The 21,654-nt window shown below is 35.1% G+C and overlaps 1 protein-coding gene across 2 annotated transcripts in view; it reads right to left on the minus strand.

Moving 5' to 3' along the window:
• PPM1B (protein phosphatase, Mg2+/Mn2+ dependent 1B) overlaps window positions 1-21,449 on the minus strand; it is a 68,739-nt gene extending 47,290 nt beyond the window's left edge. The window contains exon 1 of one of the 2 annotated variants that reach the window (XM_011361342.2): window positions 20,971-21,374. The gene's annotated coding sequence lies outside the window, so the exon portion shown is untranslated. Of the gene's footprint in view, window positions 1-20,970 lie in introns of both variants that reach the window. The other variant, XM_011361341.1, reaches the window with a different exon arrangement.
• Between the last annotated feature and the right edge of the window lie 205 nt (window positions 21,450-21,654).

Below are 21,654 nucleotides of genomic sequence, written 5' to 3' on the forward strand. Positions count from 1 at the left end.
TTGTCTTTTCTTTTGATACTTTTTATTTTGTCAGTTTAATCTGCAAGTCCCTGACCCCAGACACAAGAGGGTCTAGGAAAAGTTTTCCTCTTGAATACGCAAGAATGCAATTTCATTCTCCTGGGCCCTTTTAAAAAAACAAAACAAAACAAATAAAAGAGTGAATTTAGATCAACAAGAAGTGACTAGAGAAGAAGTGGTGACAAACATAAATCATTATCATGCAGATATAAAATGACACTGCGGGAAGGTACAGGAAAGAAATGAAAGTGAAGGAAGCACACGCGTGAATTTTTCACACGTGTGAATTTTTCTTTCATGGAGGAAGAGGGTCACATTTGTTTACAGCTATTAAATAAAGTGACAGAGGTGTGTTAAAGAGAAGTAAAAATCAAAATCGGTGGTAGAGGATAAAGTAGGAAACATTAGAAGCAAACTAATTGTCACATCCTTCGGATATCATTAAGAGAGAGAATTTCAACTTTATTATATAAATATAAAGGTAGCCATTGGAGAAATATGGAGATTATAAAAAGTTTAAGTGAAAGAAAGAAAAATATGCCCAAGAGAAAGACAGTAAAACATTTTAAATTTTCAAACATTAAAAACAAACTAAGACAATTCAGAACAAAGACACTGTCATATTAATAAACTCACCTATTAAAAAAAAGAATTATCAAACTGGAACACAAAACAAAACTTATCTACATGCTATATTTTAAAAACTCACCTACAAAGACAACGTAAAAGATAAAGGCAACTAATAACAATAAAAAAAAATTGCCAAGAAATTAATAGCAAATTTAGGTCATATTCGGGGGTGGGGTGGAATCCAGTTTAGAAGAAATATAATCCACAAAGAAAATTTAAGTGTAGTGATAAACCAAATAACATAATGCCCTGAAAACCACAGGTAATACAAGGGAAAGAACCAGAAACAAAACAGAATTGATTGACCACTCTTGGCCTGTGGTAGATCAAATAACTTTTTTAATGGACAAAGCTAAAATAATCTGAGCAACAAAATAAAGTAGCACTGAATTATAACCCAAAGTATAAAATAAATGGGAGAGAACAGACACACCTCCAGTGCAGAAGAATTCCAAATAAATTAATGTCAATACTCTACACTCAAATAGGTGTGCCATAACTTCCCATGGCTTAAGGGCAGACTGGGCACAGTGACTTCCTTTTCAAAGAGCACAAACCGAGTAAGTGAGAGAGAGAGTAACTTTACAGTGGAGAAACCTGACACACATTATCTCAGCCAGGTAATCAAGGTCAACATCAACAGTTATAATCATGTTCACAGTATGTTCTCTTGATATAATGTGATGAAAATAGCACTTTATCTCTGTGGTCTTCTTCCCCAAGCCCCGTAATCCCAGTCTAATCACAAGGAAACCATTAGAGAAATCCCAGTAGAGATAGTCTATAAAAAATACCTGACCAGTACTCCTCAAAACTGTCATGGTCATAAAAAACAAGGGAAGTCCAGGCAACTCCCACAGCCACAAGGGGCCGAGGAGACATGATAACTTAATGTAATGTATATCCTAAACGAGATCTTGGAAAAGAAAAAAGACATTAGGAAAAAAAACTAATGAAACCTGAAAAAGTATGGGCTTTAGTTAATAATAATGCATCAATACTGGCTCATTAATTCTAAGGGCTAAATAGGGCAGTTCCTACATGGCGTTTCTCAGATTTTGGCTGGGGAAATATTCACCTGACAATGCAATATGATTGGCAGTAGATGGGAGCTGTTAGCTAGAAATTCAGCTGGGACTTAATTCAACTGAGGAGCGCCTGTATGTGGTCTCTCCAGTTTGACTACCTCGGGGTAGTGAGACTTCTTACGTGGCACCTGGCTTTCCCCAGAAGGAATGTCCCAAGGGAACCAGGCAGAAACTACCTGGCCTTTTCTGAGTGTCACCAGTGATGCATTGTTACAAGCAAGTCACTAAAGGCCAGTTCAGATTCAAGGGGAGGGGACACAGACCCCCCCACCTCTCAAAGAGGAAGATTAAAGAATTTGCTGACGTGTATTAAAACTACCCAACACATGACAAAAGACTGGAGGTTTACTTTGAAAAGGCTGAACAACAAAAGCTCTGAATTTAGAGATAATAGATTTAGTTGAGAGCCAAGCCTTACTGAAAACCCAAGATTTGGACTATAAATTTGCATAATGAATGCTGAAACCCTCAGCCTTCTCTCTCAACTCAACTTTCAGAAATCTAATAAACCTCAGGCAGACAACAGTTTTACTGCTCTCTGAAGAACGTTAGCAGTACCAGAGAAAGTACTTTCAGATTACTCACACACAGGAACACGCAACAAAACGGTCAGGTCACCCTACAAGGAGGCCTACCATATGACATTCCCTGTTCATTCATTCACACAAGGCTTCCAAACTTAAACATTAATAGACAACTAAAGATTACCAGATATTTGAAGAAAAACATAATAAACTGTAGTCATGAAATTAGAATGAGATGTTATAAAAAAACTTTTTCAAAGAAAAAGAAAGTTCTCTTAGGAAATAAAATGAGGGGATATGTTTTTAAATAAAAGGTTACAAAACCAAGCTGAAAAAATGACCCAAAAAGTAGGATTGTCCCCCATCCTCCCAAAACAAAAATACTCAAAATGGAAGAGAATAAAACTAAAAAAATTTTAGGATCAGTCCAGAGTACAACATCCAACTAATAGATATTCCAGAGAGAATTTAAAAAGCAAGAAGTTTATCAAAGAAATTATTCAGAAGTTTCCCAACACTTAGTAACATAAGTGTCAAGATTGAAAGAGCCCACCAAACTGATGAAAGAACCACATCAACAGAAAAGGTAACTGAAATTTCAAAATACTGATAAGATAAAAACCCTGAAAATTCCCAGAGGAAATAAAATAGGTCACACGAAGAGAATCAGGAACCAGAACAGCATCAGAAATCTCAGAGTAATAGCTGGTAAAGATGTACATTAACTTCCTATGAAATTATTGGGTTATAGAGTGCCCACCCTAGAGAAATCCCCATCTTTACACCAGCAAAAGCACACAATAATGCTGATTCAATATAACACGCTACTGAAGTTAAAAATATGGGTTACATCTACATGTATCATCATGAATAAATCTCAAAAAGCTAGCTAAAAAAGGTGTGAGTCTATTTGCGTAAAATTACAAAATTTACAAAATAATAGACTAGATATGTGAACATATAGCAAAAGTATCAAAAACATACTTGAGTAGTGTAAAAACTAAAACTACTATCAAGACCAACTTGATAATAAATTACTTCTAGGGAAGGTAGAGAGGGAATGATATTTAGATAAAACTGTTAACATTTTCTTTCTTTCTGAGTGCAATTTGAAGCAAACATAGCTAAATGTTAGCATCTGAGTCTTGAGAATAGGTACATGGATCCTTATGTCGAGAATCAACTTAAATTTTCATGCTGCAAGAAACTTTTCATTCTGTTAAAGCTGCATACACTGATATAAAATTCATGTCTCATTAAAATTTCATTCCGACACAATAATCCTGCACCAATTTCCCTTACTATATAATGGTCATTAATACCCATTTCCTTACAAATATTACAGTAAAATTTAGTCAACCCGAAAATATGAGTACTTGTTCTGTTTAATTTATGGAGTGTGAAAAAGCTATGTAAACACATATGCAGAACAGAAACTGTTTAGCCAAAATAAATGTCACTTCTGTTTTAACAGACGCCTGGTCTAACACTTACAAATAAAAGATCAGCTCATTTAAATTTATCTGCCTACTAAATTGAGAGTTCCTTAAAATTATTTTCAAAAGAAAAAAAAAACCTTTTAAATATAGTACCAAGCAAGAGGGAGAAAAGTTTCAAAAGCACAACAAGAAACAAGACACGAGATTTAGAGCTTCAATATTTTCTCAAAATCCAATGTAAAAAATTTCTCTATACTCTTGCTAAATAACAATCTGCACACAAGCAAAAAAAGCCCTATGGTATCTCAATCTTTTGCGAAATATTTTTATAATGAAAATAATCATTCATAGCAATACATTAACTCATGTGAAAAAGGATTTTCTAGTTCAAGACAAGTGGTACACAGCCATTTATTGCTCACCTAATATACCATCAATATGTTAGTAAAGTAATTTATTTTAAAAGTATAAACAACAGTGAAAACTTGGGAGGGAGAACAGGGGAGTAAAAGGTGTGCTATCAATATGTATATATATCAAAAAATCTTTGGAAGGTATAAAGCAGGTGGAAGCATGGTGACTGATTAACGAAACGATGGAAGGATCCACAGTTCAGATATTAGAAGTGGGGATATTAGAAGTGGGAGAGACTCTTGGACAAGTTCAGACCTCAGCTTTTGGGGACAACTTGGTCATTCCTCAAAAAATTAAAAATAGCACTATCATGTGATCAAACAATCCTACTTCTGGGTACATAACCAAAAGAAATGAAAGGAAATTCTAGAAGAGATATTCACATAACCATGTTCATAGCATCATTATTTGCAAGTCAAAAAAAGGAAGCAACTCAGGTGTCCAATGATGGATGAATAAAGTGTGGTATATAAACAATTAATTATTATTCAGCCTTAAAAAAGAAGGAAATTGTCACATGCTACTATGTGGATGAACCCTGAGGACATGCTAAGTGAAATAAACCAGTCACAAAAGACAAATATTGTATGGTTCCATTTATATGAGGTATCTAAAGTTGTCAAATTCAAGAAACAGAAAGCAGAATGGTGGCTATGAGGGGCTGAGGGGAGGAGGTAAAGGCAAGTTGTTTAATGGGTGTAGTTTCAGTTTTGCAAGATGAAAAAGTTCTGGAGATTTGTTGCACAACAGTGTGAATATACTTAACACTACTTTTAAAAATAGTTAAGATGAAAATTTTATGTTTTTAAGTATTATTAAAACTTGTTTATATATTTTTTAAAAAGCTTTTGAGGGTAAGAATGGGGCGGGAAAGTAATCTACACAAAAACAAGAATCCAAATGGCATGGGGCTTCTTATCAGCAAAGTGGATGACAGAAAATTCCTTTGAAGTTCCATAGAAGAAAATCAAGTGATGTCTAACCCTCCTCCCCCAAAAAATCATTAAATAGCTGTATAAACATTTTAGTTAAAGATAATGCAAGTAATTACCAAAAGATCTCACAGGTATCACCAAAGATTGTTGTTTCTAGAGAACAGTATTTATTTTCCTCATTATAATCTTCTACACAATTTGCTTTTTATTTTAAGCTATGCATATATTACCTCGATTTTTAAAAATTGTTAAATATTAAAAAGTACCTTTGCTGAGCTATGCAGACTACTCAATAGATAACCAAAATAAAATTAAACTTATTCTTATTGCTTTCCATCATCAAATATGAAGCATGTTTCTCTGAATTCAAAAAAAAATTCACTTATTTAAAGGTAATAAAATGGCATTTAAAAATGAAGAAACCTAAGGCAAAACAAAGTTAAAGGAAATATACCTGCTGATAACAAATTGTAATTTTAGCATTCATAACATCAGTACTTGTATGTTATCTTTAAACTAGCCAGAATACTAAAAATTTGTAATTCAATAGTGGGGGGGAAAAAGAGCAGAAACAGCATACAATCTGATTAATTTTATGTTGTAGATTGTAGCCCTAGATCTCTAAGCACCCTAAACTTTTAAACACTTTACTTGAGGTTGAAAATCACTGATCCTTCTGAGTCAGATGGTCCAGGTGTCCTCAAGTCTGGAAAATTCTCAGCTATTATCTCTTAATATAATGTATTTCCTCAATGCACTCTATTCTATTTACTTGCAGTTAAAAGCAAGGACTCAAGAACCACGCAGTCTGAATTTGCATTTATCTTCTACATTTTAGGTGACCTTGGTCAAGTTAATCTTTCTGTGCCTTAGTTGTTATAAAATTGGAGAATATCTACTCTCAGAAAGTTGTGAGAATTTTAAAAATACACATGAAATGCTTAGAACAGTCCTCTATTTTCACATTTTAATCGAGGCTACATGTTTTCCTAAGGGTTATCAAGAAATGTTTCTATGACATAACCAAGTACTCTTCACCATCAGCCTGTTGGTAGATACAATGCCTAAATTAACAGCTTTACTACTATAATGTCACTAAAATTAATGATAATAATAATAAAATCCATGCTCAGCTAATGCTCAAAATTATGCTTAAAAAATCACACAGTACTAATGCCAATCCAGAGACATACAGAGCACATTCTGTCACAAATACTTTCACCAAACCCTAAACACTAGTCTCCACTTGACTGAGAAGTCTCTCCCTTCACTAAACTCAGAGAACAAAACATTTGGCTCTCATTCTTCTTTCAAATTCTTAATGCTTTCAGTATTAAATCAAAAGGTCTCTCTTTTTCCAAATCGACCCTGGTGTATTATATTATCAGTGCCATTTGCTTAAGGTTTTGAAAATAATAGGTTTTAAAAAGTTCAAAAGGGTCTGAATAATTGTTAAACTGATACTTTAACAGTTTCTATTACAGTAGGTGGAGAACTAGGCATCGACCACACCCAGCTCCAGTAATAAAGAGATACTACTAACGGAAATATGCTGAGCAGTTTTTTAAAAATCTCCCAAACGCTGAAAACTATAGCACTAGATTAGATGATGAAAACAAATTAATTCAAGTCACAGATTTTCTGACATTAATTTATGATAAATGAGGTTCACCAGATATGAAAATAATTTAGATGTTCTTGTTCTAATTCAAAAGCATAGCTAGAAATTTCAAATGTGGGGCAACAGTACCACTTCTTAATCCCTCCCCTAGCCCTTCAATTAAGGAAACAGTAGGTCATAAAATGAAAATAGCTTTGTTGACAGTGACATTTTGCTTTAGCTGCAAATTTAATGGGAAAAAAACAAAAACTTATCACTAGATATGCACAGTGTGTTCTAAAAATTAGACTTCATGCATATCTGAACTGTGAAGAATATGCATTCAGGCTATATTAGATTGTCGTCAAATTTTGACAGCAATACTCTATGCCAAAAAGCAATGACATTTAAGATATGCAAGGAAAGAAAATATTTATCACAGATTTTACATCCAGCAAAACTGACTTTCGAGTATAAAAGAGTGTAAACAAATTCTTATTTATGAACATGCAAGAACTCGGGGAATATTGTTCCCATAAGTCCTTCCAGAAGAACCTAACTTGAGACAATGACGTAAGGATGTTAGGAAGGAAGATGAGGAAGAGAAAGGATCTCCTGAGAGCAAAGAGCCAGAATGCTGAAGGAACGACCTTGGGAAAAGCAGAAACCTCATTCCCAATGGCCATCAGAGTCATTAGCTCAGAATCGAATAGCTCAGTCTGCCATCATGGGTTGTCAAAAGCTAAAAATACCATATCTTGGGTATCGATGATCCATTTAGCATGGATCACAGAATCTGCAGAAATCCTAAATTGTGCCCTCTCTTTTAAATCAACAATCTCCTTTTCAAAACTTCCTTTTTTCATTTAAAAAAAAAAAAAGTATGTGCTTTAGAAGTAAACTTGAATTCAAATGCTAGCTCAATGACTTACTGTGACCCTGAGCTAATTATTTCTAAAAGAATAATAAAAGCACCTATATCACAGAGTTGTTGTAGTAAATGAACTACAGGTTAACTGTGTAGGTCAGTGCCTGGCATAAAGTAAGTGCTTTAAAAGTATTAGCTAGCATTACCATTATAATCCATAAAGTGTACCTTAGTCTATCATAATCAATCAAATAATAAATAAAATCAGATGTATTCAAATAAAAAAAAGAATTATAGTTATGTCCCATAGTCAACTATCCATATATCAGTTGATAGATGACAAAATGTTAGAGAATGATTATCCTATGGATAACATCTTGAACTTCCAAGTTTTTCCAACTAGGCTCAACTATATTTAAATATTCTTTCATTGCTTTTCCATTCCTGAAATCCCTTCAATGGCTTCTAAAACCAGCAAACTAGAAAAAAAAATATTTAACTAGGTATGATAACATTTTAGTTGAGTTTACATATATATATGTTTGCTTGCATTTTAAATGTAGTAAAATCATTTATCCAAATTACTATCACATGTATAACTCCCTATCAGACACATCAAGGGCTATCACCAGTGTTAAGATAGCTTTACTGTGAAAAAAGGCCAATTCACTATGAAAACTTCAGATTAGTGTCCAATTCATAAAGTTCCATTTCGCTGTCCAACTTGCCCATTGCTGAAGACCCCTGGTTGTTGTGTTTTTTCACATGTGATAAAATTCACCCATTTTATGAGTACAGCTTGGTGAGTTTAGACAATATATACACTTGTATAACCAGCACTACCACAGTAAAGATACAGAACACTTCCATCACTCAAACAAGTTCACTCCTGCCCCTTTGAAGTCAATCTCCCCATCATCTCCAGACTTCGGCAATCACGGACGTGCTGTCAGTAAAGCAGTTTTGCCTTTTCTAAACTTTTGCATACATGAATCACATAGTATTTATTACCCCTTTGTGTCTGGCTTCTTTAGCTTAGCATAATGATCCTGAGATCCACCTATGTTATATTTATTATTAGTTTGTTCCTTTTTATTGCTTCCATGACTTTTAAAAACTGGATCCTCATAGATTTGGAAGACTGAAGTAAAGACTAAAGAAAGTAGTTTAGGCCTGTTGTAAAGAACATATCACCAGCTCCCTGCTCGTGTCCATTAAAAGCTTAATATTCTAAGGTAAAAGAATTTTTCCCTTGACCATAACACTAACATTTTTAGCTAATGTTGCTCAAATGATTTCCTATCTGTATGATGAAACAGGGCTAAAGGTACTTTGAACTTTGTCATGATTTTTTATGCTTGATTGTTTTACTACAAGACTAATTTCAAACATATTGACAGAAAATACTTGTTTAACTTCAGCAAAGAAACCCAGGAATAAAATAACTTCTAACGCCAATAGTTTTTTAATTGGCTATGACAATAAAATAAGTTCAGGGCTATGATTTTACTTCTGGTTGTTCTCTGTCTTTTCTTTCCTTCTAAATAAACTGTTCCATATCACAAAAAGATTTAGAGAAATATCAGATAGCAAAGGTTTCATGAGGATTTCGGAGGAAATTTTATTTATAGGTGTGATTGCCTAATCATTTTAGTGCTATGTTTATGAGTGATTACTGAAGTGGAACAGAACATGACTGTAATGTATAGTTATAGTCCTAATATCTATGAGTAAATTTATTTTACCCTGGAGCATGGTCACAGTATGTATTACCAACATATCTAGAATGTTTTATATTGAATGTTTGTCATGATATAATATATAACCATACCAATACAAAAATCACTAATATTCCTGGCAAAACAACTCAAACACTGATGTCTTGCTTGGTAGAATTAGCTCCTACTTGACAGAATTAGCTCATACATATCAGTCCGGTCCTAAAAAGGAGGCTTCTTAAGATGAGGTACTTTGCAGTACTTTGCACTGTTGATAATACCTCCCTTACTGAAACTCCACTTCTGCTAACTTTCAAAACACTCACATTCAAAACACTCACATTCATGTTCATTCTTTTTCCTTCAGCCTCCCAAATTCAAGAGGGAAGTGGGCCCCTCAAAACAGTAATTAGCCTTCAACCCAAAACATAGCATCTGTCCTCTGATCCAGTATTATCACTTCAGCTATCACTTCTATATTGACTTCTCAGATTAATTTTAGTCGATTTTAATCATTTAATTTGGCTATTCTACATATCTCTTCAAACATAACCCCCCCACCAAAATCTTCATCTCTGAACCCAAACCACCTTAATATCCCAATCTAACTATTTGTATTAACTACCTATTAATCTACCTATTCATAATCACTCTTCTAGTAACTCAGGCTGGAAACCATATATCTTTTATATATAAATCCAACCACTATACACCAGTCACCATGTTTCATCAGATCTTCCTTTTAAGTGTCTCTCTTATCTTTTATCCTAAACTTGCATATTAGCTCCTATTGTCTGGATTATCTTAATGGCCTCCTAGTTGGTCTCCCTGACTTAAATTCCCCTTCCTTCAATCCACCCTGAAGATTAGCTCCAGCTTGACTTCCTTTAAAACATACCTTAACTGTCCCAAACAGATGTAGTGGCTTCCTACTCCCCAACTGACATTAAGCACAAGATACCCAGCTGGAACCTTTCTCCCTCATATTCCTGCCTAGGCCTTACACAGGCCAAGTATATCATGCTCATTACTACCTCACAGTCAATTTGTCCTACTCCTACCTTCTTTCATTGAGCTAACCAAATCCTTAAAGGTGCCTATGAAGTAATATCTCCTCCTTGATGCCATCCACAGCCCTTCATCCCACACTCTCATCACTCCTATACAATTATCCATATTCTTTTTAACATTTTGCCTTCCTTATCCCCTCTTATCCTAACTTGTGACCTTGGCGCCTAGCAGGAACTGAGTAAAATACACATTAAAAGATATTTTTTCAAGAATGGATATCCTAGTCAGCCATTCCAATGTTCACAAAAACTACTACATTGGCAGAGAACTAAAAAACTATTAGAACACTGATTAACCTGCATCATCCACTGTACCACTTATTAAGTACGAGCAGTTCTTGATTTCCAGCAATTTTACTTTTGGTGTTTCACATTAAAGCACCCAGCCCATTACACCCATTTACTGCAGACAGAGGGCACACTAATACATTTTTCACTTGGTTTGTCCAGATGCTCTACATAAAGCATCTCCAACTCCCCATCTGTACAGCCTTTTTTGAGAACCTCTTTGATTCTACCACAATCCATTCAGCTTAGCTCTTCCTAGGGGTCTTTACACTTAGAGTTAAGAAGGAGCACAAGGAAGAATGTATGGAGGAAAAGAAATATATACAAAGGACTGTTTACCTTAAGTATAAACCAATCACACTGTTCCCCCCCATCCTCATATTACCACTCAAGTACTATGCTTCCAAGCATTCGCTTCGATCCAAATATCTTTGGAGTTATTTCAAAACTGGATTTAGGTTAAAATGTTTAATGTGTCATTTTTATAGACGCACCAATTAACAAAAATACCAGCATTCTAAAGTAAATCTATATTTATGCCTATAAGATTTTGTCAGTAATAAAAAAAAAAAAACAAACAGGAAAATAGAAAATAGGGCAAAATAATAGCAAATACACAAAAGGAGAAATTCGAACGGCCAATAAACATGAGAATGTTCATCTTCACTAGTAATAGGAAAATGTAAATTTCCAAGCAGGAAAACACAAAATTAAAGTCACAATGAAATAGATTTCTTTCTCACTAGATAGAAAGGGAGGCGGGGGGAAGATTCTCAATACCAAAAGCAGATAAGGATATAGAGCTCTGCTGTCTGATACAGTAGCCACTTACTAGCCACATGGCTAGTAAGAATTTGAAATGTGGCTAATCCAAATTGAGATTTACTGTTAAGTATAAAATGCATACCATATTTCGAAGATTTAACAGAAAAAGAGTACAAAATTATCTCATTAATTTTTGTTTACACATTGGAAAATTTTTTATATACGTGATTAAATAAAATATATTATTAAAATTAACTTCGCTTGCTACAATGGCTACTAGAAAATTTTAAGTTGCACGTACAGCTGACATTACTTTTTTTTTCCAGTACAGCACTGACAGAGAGCACTAGAAACTTTTACATGCCCTGGTAGAAGCACAAATTGGTACAGCCACTTTAGAGAGAATTTTGGAAATATCTAGGTAGGTTGTAGGATGAGAATAGCCTACAATTTAGCAAGTACACACCAAAGTATGTGCTGTGGAGAAACTGTCACACATGTATGCAAAAAGACATGTAAATTATGTTTTAGCTCCACTGTATACAATTACAAAAATAATCCAAATGTGCATCTAAAGAAACTAGACGTGTTATAAGTATACAACAGAATACTATGTAATGCATATGTAACACTATTTTTAAAAAGGAATAGAACAAGAATTTCACAAAAATGTTAATAGAAAGTAAATTGTATAAAGACATTCCACATATGAACATGTACAAAAACTATAAAAATCTCTTAAAACAATACAATATACTATTAAGACATACATTAAGAACATATATGTGAGGGTAGGCACAAAATTCAGGATAATGGGAAGGGATGGAATCCAGAAAGAATATGTATAGAAAGGCTTCAACTATACTAGTAATGCTCTATATCCTAAACTAAGCTGGGTAGTGGATACTCTGGTGTTCACTATTCTTTATAACACTTTTTACAACTGAAATACTGCTATGTTTCCAACATATACCTTTATATATCATGTACAGCACTAACTGGGTATACCTGAACAACATCAGGGTTCAGGAGAAACTACATATAAACACCAAATATATAAACATCAATTGTGTATCACTACTACCACTACAATGAGAAAAAGGGAACTATACATACATTCTCAATCAAAGGTCAGCAACTTTTTCTTTAAAAGACCAAATAATATATAGTTGTAGCTTTATAGAGCCCTGTTGCATCTGTCACAACTACTCAATCCTGCCACAGAAATGGGAAAGCAGCCACAGACAATATGTAAACAAATAAGCATGGCTGTGTTCCAATAAAACTTTATTTACAAAAACAAGCAGCAGGCCAAATTTGGCCAATGAGCCACAGTATGGTGACTCTATCTAGATCCACCTTTAAAAACTAAAACAGTAAATCCATTAAGTGAAAGTTTGAAGGAGAAATGAATTTGCACAGTAACAAAATATGCCACAAATAACCTAGTAATTAGAAAAATGTTCCTTGTCCATGGAGACATCTAGCAATCACCACCTTAACGCAGTGTGGTTAAACCTAGCACCACTAAGAGCATGACAATAGGGCATTTTGTACTTCTTGATGTGGTACAACATGAAACAGCATCATCTATGAAGTATCCTGGCCAAACTGTGTAACCTGAATTTAATGCAGTCTATAGTTCTGACTTAACTTACAGAAGACAAAGGAATAAGTTTTAAACAAGACCTCAAAGAAACAATCAGACAAATTCTGAATATAGGACATTTTATAAGATAATTGGTCTCTTCAAAGAGTCATTTTAAGTGGGTGTTTAATTTTAGAGAATTAAGATACAACAGTAAATGCAATGTAATGCATTGCATGATTCCTCAACTTGACCTTGGTATGGAGGGGGGAAAGTTATTTAAGACATTTTTGACTCAACTGAGGAAATCTGCAAATGGATTAGGGATTGATGACTTCTGGGATTAGATAACTATGTTACGTATAATAATACTGTAGGCATAGAGAAAAATGTCATTTTTTGAAGACTCATTATTAAGAGCATTTAGGATTGAAGTGACATGATGTCTACATTTTTAAATAATTCAGCAAAGGTTATATAGGTGAAGCAAATATGGCAAAAATATACTGTTCAATTTAGGTGGTGGGTAGACAGGTACTAAGTATACTGTTACAATATTATATAGGATTAAAATTTTTCATAAAAGGTAAAAATGCAATGAGATTTTATTTAGTTTATTAAATTTTATTTACCATTTTCCTCCACAAATATTAAATTAGTCATAAGTCTCCTCAAAAGTTCTTAAGGTTACATATCAAAGTCAACACAAAAGAAACTCTCCTGAAGTTCATGACACTGATGTTTTAACTTTTAAGCATCTGATTTCTAAAAGTGAGAACAAGGCAGAAAAAATGATACTCTAATTATACTGTCATTTGATTTTTACACATTTTAGAAAGAGTCCTAATATATAATATATACCTATAATTCTTTTATTGCATTTTAACTTTTTGCCTTGTGTAATTATTCATACACATTTTACTCTCTTCCTCACTGCCCCAAGGCTGACTCAAATAATTCTTGTTTCCCAAAGTGTCTAATGCTAGCAAGCTTTATTTACCAAAAATAAATTAAACAGCAGGAAATTTGTGTTCATACCTTTAACAAGTTCTGAATTATTTAAACAAAACCAGTTATGAGATATGATTTAAGAAATCAAGTGAGGTTGTTTTTGCTTTGTTTTTTAATTTAAAATATAGGCACTCAAAGATGTCCAAATGTTAATCGCTTAATGAACCTGGTCTGAGTTACAGTACTAAATTTAATATATTCAAAAGTTCAAGTACTTTTGTACATCAGCGTTTGATAAAAGTGATAGTTACAAAAATATAGTAAAAGTGAAACTAGTAATTTCAAGGTTTATTTAGGTACTACAAATGAGGTCTCTTAAATCATAATGGAACTAGTGTTCATTTTTATATTGGGGCATTGAAATAAACACAGTTGATCTGCTTTAAAATAAAAAAGAAAAACCCATCACTCTCAATTCACTTCAGCAAGCAAGATCACATGAGACTTTGACTCAACTATTCAAAAATGAAAGCGAAAACCCATTACGTACTAAAATAAAAACAAAGATCAAAGATTTCTCATACTTATTCTACGTGTGCAATGTTTGTGTAAACTCAGGAGACAGCTTTACCAAACTGGACCATCGCTAGGAGACCTATAGAATAGAAAACTAAGCACCTGCTTTTTCTAGCTAAGTGCAACAGGACATCCTCATGCAGAAATTTCCAATGCAGGAAAAAACAAAGGGACAAATTCAAGTAATACACCACAGTATAAAATTAAGGGAAGCAGTGAAAATATATAGATGAATTTGAGCACAATAAACTAAGAGTTAGATTGGCTCTATCAGCTATCTTCAACAGAATTGTCATATGGCCAGAGAATAGAATCACAAATCAGTGACAGTATTCCCAAACACTATTAGTCAATCATTGATCTTTCAGCTACACAGTACTCACAAAGAACAGAAACAGGGCCTTTCCCAAATATAAATAACAACATGTATTTCATAGGTATATCTCAAGTTACTAAAATTATACTTGTTAAAAGTCCTGTTCACCCTGCTCCCCTTTTCCCACTTTTTCTCCCATTCTCCTGTCCAGGAACTCAACTACTCAAGGTTGGACAGTGAATAGAAATAGCTGAAGCCCCCAGCTTTTCTCATGCCCTACATTTTCAATGTAGGGATCTTTTTTCAATCTTTGGCTCATTTTTAATCTTAGGTACAATAACATTTCCTCTTTCCATATTCCAGTTTTTGTCCAGTTACAGAAAAACTCTTCTTCCCTCTCTCTTGTTAAAAATAGTGAAGCTCTAATCACAGCTTTTAAGCATAGTGTAGAAAACACCATACATCCTAAATTTTCCAATCATAATTTAAGCTATCTACAGAGGGAACATGTTGTAATATAAATTGAGGAAGAGTGTTTGTTCTCAGAATAGGAAATCTATAAGGGCAGGGATTTTTGTCGTTCAATCTCCAGCCTGGAATAGTGCCTTGCATATTAGAAAGTACTCAGTGAACGTAAGAATAATGATTAGGGATGGGGGGATTACCTACAGAATAAATACTGAATTCTTTAATTTTCACTGGATTAGTAGCCTGAAGTAAAAGTAACAGGAAGCCTCATATCTAAACTTGATCTCCCATACAGTCTATCATTTAGAGTTGCTTTAACTATTTTATTTGTAAGGAACTAAGAAGGGTCACCTGTGTTCAACAGATAAGGCCAGTTTGTGAACTCAGAGCTGACTGCTTTAATCAAAAGGGAAGAAAAGCAAAACTGCCAAGATGGATTAAGCACCCATGAGCAATATGGACATTCCTAGATCCCCTACACGTAAGAACATCTCTCGACTACCTTATTCAATATTAGGAGTGCACTTATGCACACCTACATCAAGAAAATAAAATGCAATTAGATTTAAGAATCAGTGATGTTACTCTCAAGCTTTAAAGTGCTTTGAAATCCTTCAGAACTTCACAAGTTATATACCCTTTATCAAACCTGCTTCTTCTCAGGTACAGCAGTCTCCCCCAATCTGCTGGGAATATGTTCCAAGACCCCCAGTGGAGGCCTGAAGACAAAGATAGTACTGACTGCTACATATACTGTTTTTTTTCTATGCATACATACACATGATAAAGTTTAACTTATAAATTAGATACAATAAAAGATTAATAATAAAAGCAAAACAGAACAATTATACTGTAAATAAAATTATGAGTGTGGTCTTTCTCAAAATATCTTATTGTACTGTGCTCACCCTTCTTCTGATGATGTAAGATGATACAATGTCTATGTGATGAGATGAAGTGAGGTGGATTCTCTGGACAAAAGGATGATTTACATACCATACCAGGAAATGGCTCTAGATGTCATTATGCTGCTCAGAATGGTATGCGATTTAAAACTTATGTTATTAATTTCTGGAATTTTCCATTTAATATAGTTGAGTATTTTCCATTTAATATGATTATTTAATATAGTCATAATACTTAACAGTATTTAATATTTTTCATTTACTATGACCATGAGTAACTGAAACCACAGAAAGGCAGAACTGTGGATATGGAGGTGCTACTGTATATACTACCTATCAAACAAAATCTATTCACTTTTTTCCTTATATTACAAATATGTTTATACCTAATAACATAACATTATAAAACAGTTTTCCATAAAGGAAAAAGTTTTTCATGTCACATAAATGCACTTTTCATTCACAAACTATTTTGAAGTAGATGGCATTCTACATAGACAAAGCACAGCAACACTAGAGACAGTACCCTCCCTAAATCGCTGCCCATAATTGGTCCCATCTCTAAGAGTAAGACAAGTTTCTTAATATCCAATAGTCTGCCAGTGTTTGTCTTCCTCTCCTCTAAATATCAGACCATGTTATAGTGGATCTTCTTTGGTTCAAAAAGATGGAAAACAAGTTTTCCAACTAGTGTTACTTTCTAAACTTTAAGATCTTTAATATTTAAGAAACAACTCAATTTAAAGCTAATAAATATATAATCTTGATCTCAACACTCCCCCAAAAAAACTTGAGTCCATTTTCTTATCAAGTAAATATTAAACTATTTAGTAAGTCATAAAAGCTTTAAATTGGTAAACTGTGCTTTTAATGTTAACAAACCATGTTAAATGTCTAAATGTATGAGCAACTTAAAATACATGACTGCTAAGCTACTGGGTTCTTAAAGTAAGTTATTACAAAGGATATCATTATTTAAGGTGTATCTTACGCCAAGAAATAATAAGATATTGTAGATGTAGTCGCAAGTTAGCTATAATAAAATAAAAAGAAAAAAATTTACTTGAGAACTCCTCTGTGTCACGACTTAGCATAATTTAGAGCAAAATATTTATGTCTGTTATTAACATTAAATTGAAGGGGAGAAATAAAATACCCTAAAAATTAAATAAAAACTTATAAAAAAGGTATGAGCTACCACATATTTGTTTCCTACGTTACTAGATGATACTAAAAACTAAATCTCAAAATCTTTACAGTCTGAGAAATGAAACTGCAGTATATAGACTACACTTTTGGAAAACTTCGTAACATTGTCAAGAATTTAGTAATGACTTCTTTTAATCAGAACACCAATTCATCTATCTGATCAAATCACTAACTTGATTTGGTGGGGGTGGGGGAGGTTTTCTTTGGTGGGGGTGGGGGAGGTATAGATGGAAAGTTGAAGTGTAACTCAAGTCAAATCTACACAAAGAAGTTAAATCACATTAGAAATGTTTCATTTGAAAAGATTCCAAAATGCCTACTCAGAATTATTAGCATACTTAGTCAAAAAGACCAAAAGTTATTTTATTTTAAATCGACATTTTCATGTAAACAAGTCTCACTGACAAAAACAAAGGCAGATTATGAAGCCCATGGACCCTTTTCTTTACCTATCCTTGTTAGATCAGCTGCTAGAAGCTGATGACAAGTGCTGTCATTTTATAAATTTTAAGAGTCAAGCAAAAACTACAAAAACCAATATTCCCCAAATCTACTCTATTTTACCTACATTGTTTAGTTTGAGTACAGAATAGTGAGATGAGAAGTAATCCAGGTTATAATTCCAGAGGTTATGTAGTTTGTAGGAGTCATATCTCATATTCCCAATTAATCAGTTCTCTTAATCCACAATTCTGCTAGTATGATATACAAGTTACATTTGACAATAAAACTTTATAGCTAATATAAATAGCAGTATTATTTCAACCCAGATTCTAAAATTAGTTCACTCAAGGAAAAAATAATCAAGTACAATGTGAAAAATCACTGAAAATCCAGAAATAACCATTTCCCCAAATTCTCTTACCACTAATTGTAATTTTATATTTTAAGCTAAGTATTATTTTAATAAGTTTTGCTATTAGAATTGTGGAATTTAAAAAATTTATAACTATTGTAACTGATATCATCAGCTGTTTCCAACTTATTTTTGTTTAAAAAATCAGTGAACTGTGAAAGGCATATTTCACAGAAAAAGTAGAATACCATGTTATTATTTTAATAAATTAATTTTATTCACTTTATTAATACCTTATGAAGGACCACTGTAGAGTTAGAATTATACTATTTTACTACTTTCTATGCTAGATAATGTCACAAAATACTTTTAAAATAGTTATATATAACATACGAATATTCATATAATTAAGATAATATGTGGATGTAATACCAATGAGTGTGAGGAAGAAAAATTCACTCTCAGTATCATGTGCAATAAATGTTTACCAACCCATTTACAAAGGCATGTTTGCAATCCTTCCACTATTGGCTCAGCCAGTTTTTAATGAATCTCCACAATCGCTAAGCTATCCTACGGCAAATTCTACTCATCCAAGAGTGCCAAAAGATACTCTATGGGTATCACATTCTAATTCAAAGGGCTTTGTACAAAATGTACATTATAGGAAAATAAACTTTCAACAAGTGCCACTTTTTCTGACCTTGTCAACTTGTGAATGAGGTGCTCTTAGAAGCATAGCTATTTAGATACTATGCCATTCCTCCAGATGATGTAATCTTAAGGAATTTGGTAATTATGTGAATTAGTAAAATGAAATAGTATTTACTGACATGACTATCAGATAAACTGAAAAAGCTTTCACCTATACTGGTGTTTTCACAGAAATCAGACACCCAATGCAAAAAAAACAGGTGTTGAAAACTCTGCTGGTCACTTCTAAGAGAATAATCACAACATGAACAAATCCAAAGGATAATGCACAAGAAACGGGAAATCTTAACTAATGGGTGTAAAGACCAAATAAAAATACTCCATGCTGACAATTGAACGGCATAAAGAACCACTAAACTGTGATCAGACTTAATGAGAGCAAAAATAAAGATGGAGAGGAGAAAACAAAATCACTTAAAAAAGAGACAAAGATGATCAGAGAAGGTAAGAAGCTCAGTAAAAATCGGGATTATTCCTGAAAGAAAATCTGTTGACTTAAAAAATCTGTTCTAAATACTAAATTTTAAAATTTCTACTTGAAACAACACACACTCTATTTAGGAGGCCTACAAAAACATTTTTAAAAATTACCATTTTAACAGTATAATTTCAATATATTTTTTAAAAAGTCTGTACACTTGGAAGAGATTATTACAATAATTAGAGTAACTTGCCTCACTATTTACTTATAAATGCTCTATTTAAAAGTAGGCCAACAATAGGAACTTTGCTATTGCACAACAAAGTAAATGAAATGTCTATTAACATTCAGTGTTGATGGCATGTTTCTTCATCTCCTAGAACATACTTGCACTGTCTACCCTGAACAATTTACCACTTCTACATCCAGGCAGCTCAAATAAAATGAGTTCCTGTGTTAATCCCACAATAAACCTCAGTAATTCTCACATCACAGGAGTTGTAAACATTTGTTAACAGAAAAAGAATGTTTTCCCCAAAATAGCTACATAACACCAAGACTAGTCAAATTCCTATATAATCCTTTTACAAGACTCCTGCCAACTTAATTTTGATACATTAAACATGTGGAGCCTATTTTAAAAGGTCTTTAACTGTGACTTCACCAAAACATATTCCTAGTTGTTCGTATAATGACTTCTTTTTTAAAGTCTCCAAGTTGTTTAAGCCAACTTGAATACTGGTGAGTCTGACCCGCTCCGCTATCAAACGCTTAAGCATTTGCCAAGTACGATGGGCAAATGTTCTAGATCTGCTAAATCTGACAGAGGTCACACAACTCAAACCATGAAATACTATTTTCAACACTCATTGATCCCTTCGTTTTAAATATTAACTTCAGTATTATTTTCACATTCTACGTTTAATAATACAATCCTTTTTTTTTTTTTTTAAAGAATATTAGGCTCACTTAAATTATAAAAAATGATCTGCCACATAAAGCTGTCGAGTGTACTCTTAGTGGGCCTCTGGTAGATTTGGGGTACTGACGATAGCAATTTCAGAACTTCACTGGTAAAAAGCATGACACCCGAAAAGGACTGCTGGGGAAGGCAGGAGAGAGAAGCCCAGAGTCCGCTGAGAAGAGAGAGAAACAATTTAAAGCCACTAAGGAGGCAGGAGGTGCCAGAGACGCAGGAACAGAAGATCGAGAAAGAAAATTTAACAAGGAAGTGAAGTGGAGCGCAAAGTGGGGCAGAAACTGATGAGGAAACAAATGGGAAAAGGTAGTGTTTTCAAATAGGCAGGCACCAGGAAGGGATGAGTTAAGGCCTGGGGTAGCCCCAGTGCTTTCATGTGAAAGAGATGCTCGCAAACTGAAGCAAAGAACAGAGGCAAGCAGTTTACTTCCAGGTGTTGGAGCAAACTAAATTCCCTACCCAAGCCTCTCCCAGCCTCGGCCGAGAGCGGAGGCGGCGGCTGGGGAAGGGGCCTATCCAGGAGCCAGGCCCGGCGTTCCGCTCCTCCCTGCTCCGCGCCACAAGAAAAGAGGCCAGGATTACGCCGGCAGAGGCCCTGGCCGCAGATCCGCAGCACCCCGAAAACAGTCCAGGGCCTCGGCTATGCCCTCGAGCGGTTTCCCGGCGGCTGGCGTCAAGCGGCCTTACCTGGGGCAAGGGAGGGAGGCGAGGTCTAGGGCGTCTGCTCACGCCGCCGCAGAGGCTCCCAGCTGCACTCAGCCCAGGCTTCCAACCGAGGACCCTGCCTCAGCTGCCGCTTCCCTCTCGGGGTCTCGGTCGCCGCCTCCGGGGCTGTTTACACCGTGGGGCCCCGCACGCCGCCGCCGCCGCCGCTGCCGCCTTCTCTCCACCCTAGCGCCGTTGCCGATTCGGCCGCCGCCACCTCCTCCGCCGCAGCCTCGTCTCTCTGGAGCATCTTCCAGCCACCAAACCCTGAGAAACAGAGACTCCAGCCGCGCCGGCAGGAAACTCCCCCGCAGCAGCTAGGGGGACCAGGCGGTCAGAGCACCGGCGGCTTTTCCGCCATTGAGCAGCAGCCGCTCAGCCTCCTTCTGCAACCCCCTCCCCGCACCCCGTCCTTCCCCCGCCCCTTGGCGAGCCCCGCCCCCAGCTCCCACCCACTGGGAAGCCGCGCAGCCTCTTGCTGTACTCGGTTTGTTGACCAGGCGGTCAGAGCACCGGCGGCTTTTCCGCCATTGAGCAGCAGCCGCTCAGCCTCCTTCTGCAACCCCCTCCCAGCACCCCGTCCTTCCCCCGCCCCTTGGCGAGCCCCGCCCCCAGCTCCCACCCACTGGGAAGCCGCGCAGCCTCTTGCTGTACTCGGTTTGTTGA

This window comes from Pteropus vampyrus, unplaced genomic scaffold (genome assembly GCF_000151845.1).
Source record: "Pteropus vampyrus isolate Shadow unplaced genomic scaffold, Pvam_2.0 Scaffold66, whole genome shotgun sequence".
NCBI lineage: Eukaryota > Metazoa > Chordata > Mammalia > Chiroptera > Pteropodidae > Pteropus > Pteropus vampyrus.